Source organism: Microtus oregoni, unplaced genomic scaffold (assembly GCF_018167655.1).
Source record: "Microtus oregoni isolate MIOR12 unplaced genomic scaffold, Mior012 000004F_ref0000308, whole genome shotgun sequence".
NCBI lineage: Eukaryota > Metazoa > Chordata > Mammalia > Rodentia > Cricetidae > Microtus > Microtus oregoni.
In genome coordinates, this window is record NW_024543063.1 from 55,508,075 (window position 1) to 55,511,335 (window position 3,261).

At 41.3% G+C, this 3,261-nt stretch overlaps 1 pseudogene; it reads left to right on the plus strand.

Annotated features, from left to right (window-relative positions):
- The first annotated feature begins 2,483 nt into the window (after nt 1-2,483).
- Nucleotides 2,484-2,964, plus strand: LOC121447584 (annotated as a pseudogene).
- Nucleotides 2,965-3,261: the final 297 nt, after the last annotated feature.

Sequence of the window (3,261 nt, forward strand, 5' to 3'; positions counted from 1 at the left end):
TACAATCAAAAACTCACCCTGTTTGTAATCAACATCCCAGTCTGTAATGTTGACATAGTCTCCACTCTGTCAATGCTGCCTGAGTACTTGAAAAATCATCTTAAAATATATTTTCAAGTAGCAGGCATAATTGGCATAACACAAATTAGTCTAATATCCAGACTGGTCGTGTTTATTTTGATCTCCTTCAGACAGCACACTCTTGCGGGTGACACTGCATAAGGAGATGGCACTGATTAGCGAGACCGTGGGTCTAACTCGTGAGGTTGACCCTGACCCCTGAAGGTTTCTTTTAGTTAGAAAAAGTGATGCCTGCTCTTTAATTAAGCGTTGTAAAAGAGGACTGTTAGTTATACTAGGTGTGCTTTGAGAAAGTTCCCAGGTGATCAAAATCACATCGATAACAAGATGTGTCCCTACATGGGGTAATATAAGTTTAATCAAAGGTCAGTTTCATGTGTTTTATGAGCCCCATACAGGAAGGTCCACAATAGTATACCAGCAAAGATATTTCACAAATTAGAACTGGAAGTAGGCAGAGAAGTGTTTTTCTTTACAAAGATTTTTATTATCCTGGGTTTTTTGTTTTTCACTTAAGGTCATGCTCAACTTCCTTAGCGATCAGGGAAATGCAAATCAAGACAACTTTAAGATACCACCTTACACCTGTCAGAATGGCGAAAATAAAAAACACCAATGATAGCCTTTGCTGGAGAGGTTGTGGAGAAAGGGGTACACTCACCCATTGCTGGTGGGAATGCAAACTTGTGCAACCACTCTGGAAAGCAGTGTTTCGGTTTCTCAGGAAATTCGGGATCAACCTACCCCTGGATCCAGCAATACCACTCTTGGGAATATACCCAAGAGAGGCCCTATCATACAACAAAAGTATATGCTCAACTATGTTCATGGCAGCATTGTTTGTAATAGCCAGAACCTGGAAACAACCTAGATGCCCTTCAACGGAAGAATGGATGAAGAAAGTATGGAATATATACATATTAGAGTATTACTCAGCAGTAAAAAACAAGGACTTCTTGAATTTTGCATACAAATGGATGGAAATAGAAAACACTATCCTGAGTGAGGTAAGCCAGACCCAAAAAGAGGAACATGGGATGTACTCACTCATATTTGGTTTCTAGCCATAAATAAAGGACATTGAGCTTATAATTCATGTTCCTAGAGAAGCTAAATAAGAAGGTGAATCCAAAGACAAACACATAGGCATCCTCAGGAATATTAACCTTCATCAGGCGATGAAAGGAGACAGAGACAGAGACCCACACGGGAGCACCGGACAGAAATCTCAAGGTCCAAATCAGGAGCAGAAGGAGACGGAGCACGAGCAAGGAACTCAGGACCACGAGGGGTGCACCCACACACTAAGACAATGGGGATGTTCTATTGGGATCTCACCAAGGCCAGCTGGCCTAGGTCTGAAAAAACATGGGATAAATCCGGACTAGCTGAACATAGCGGACAATGAGGAATACTGAGAATTCAAGAACAATTGCAGTGGGTTTCTGATCCTACTGCACGTACTGGCTTTGTGGGAGCCTAGGCAGTTTGGATGCTCACCTTACGAGACCTGGATAGAGGTGGGCAGTCCTTGGGCTCCCCACAGGTCAGGGAACCCTGATTGCTCTTCGAGCAGATGAGGGAGGGGGAACTGATCGGGGGAGGGGGAGGGAAATGGGAAGCGGTTGTGGGGACGAGGCAGAAATCCTTAATAAATAAATAAATTTAAAAAATAAAAAAAAAAAACAAATAAAATACAGTCAACTCTCGAAAAAAAAAAAAAAAGATTTTTATTATCTCAGGTTTTCAAAACTGAGTTCAAATGCACCTCAATTATTCTATGTAAGTCCTACTGTTTATTATTTTTTATATTGGCCTTATCATCAGTGTCCACTTATTTCCTTAGTCTTTACAGTCTCAGTTATTGATATAACTTTGCAAACGATATAATGGTATTATATATATTTATGGTTGCAGCTCACCTCACTGATGATTCCCTAGAGTTCTTTACAGTTTCTTAGTTTATAATTCAAAACTGAGCATTTAAAAATCTATTCAAACTCCAAGAGAATCATGAGCAGTGATATTTCATTTATTTTGACAGAAATGGACATATGGATCACCTCATGTTGTTTACTATCTCAACTGTGCTGTAACCCAATGAAATCTAAAGTTCAGCACAGTGGCCCCAGCAAAGAAGAAGGGCGAGTGTGATAATCCCGATAGACCTATATGATCTTTTTAGTGGTGTTGAGAATTCAATGCAAGGCTTCACAAATGCTAAGTGAGTACTCTACCACTGAGTCATACACCTGGTCCCTGTGTAATATTTTTAATAGGCAAGGTAACTCAAAGTGAGAATTGCTAACCCATATACCATGTCCCTCCTAATTCCATCACAAATTTAAGTTGCTCTCCAAATTATTTTGTATTTCTCTGCCAAGAGTACAAGCAGGCTAGAAGGGCTTTGCATTGTGGGAGCTCCTTCCTTTCTCGCTCCCCGGCCATCTTGGCGGCTGGTCTTGGTTGGGGGCCCATCCCGCTCCTAAGGCAGGAAGATGGTGGCAGCAAAGAAGATGAAAAAGTCTCTGGAGTCGATCAACTCTCGGCTCCAGCTTGTTATGAAAAGTGGGAAGTACGTGCTGGGATACAAACAGACTCTGAAGATGATCGTCAGGGCAAAGCGAAATTGGTGATCCTCGCCAACAACTGCCCCGCCTTGAGGAAATCTGAAATCGAATACTATGCCATGTTGGCTAAAACTGGTGTCCATCACTACAGTGGCAATAACATTGAGTTGGGCACAGCGTGTGGAAAATACTACCGAGTATGCACACTGGCCATCATTGACCCAGGTGATTCTGACATTATTAGAAGCATGCCAGAACAGACTGGTGAAAAGTAAAAAGTTTTCCTTTAATAAAACTTTACCAGAGCTCCTTTAAAAAAAAAAAAAGAGTACAAGCAGGTTTGCATTTGATGGCAACTTTATGAAAATTTAGTTCTTTCTGATTGTTTGTTTGTTGGTTGGTTGGTGTAGTAGATAAAACTCTGCTTTGCTTGTTTGTGTTTTTTTTTTTCCAGATACGGTTTCTTTGTGTAACCCTGGCTATCACTCTGTAAACCAGGCTCGCCTTGAACTCAGAGCCTGCCTACCTCTGCCTCCTGAGTGCTGGGATTAAAGGCATAAGCACTCTCTGCCATTGTGATTTAACTTTCCAAGCCTGAAGGCTTTGATTA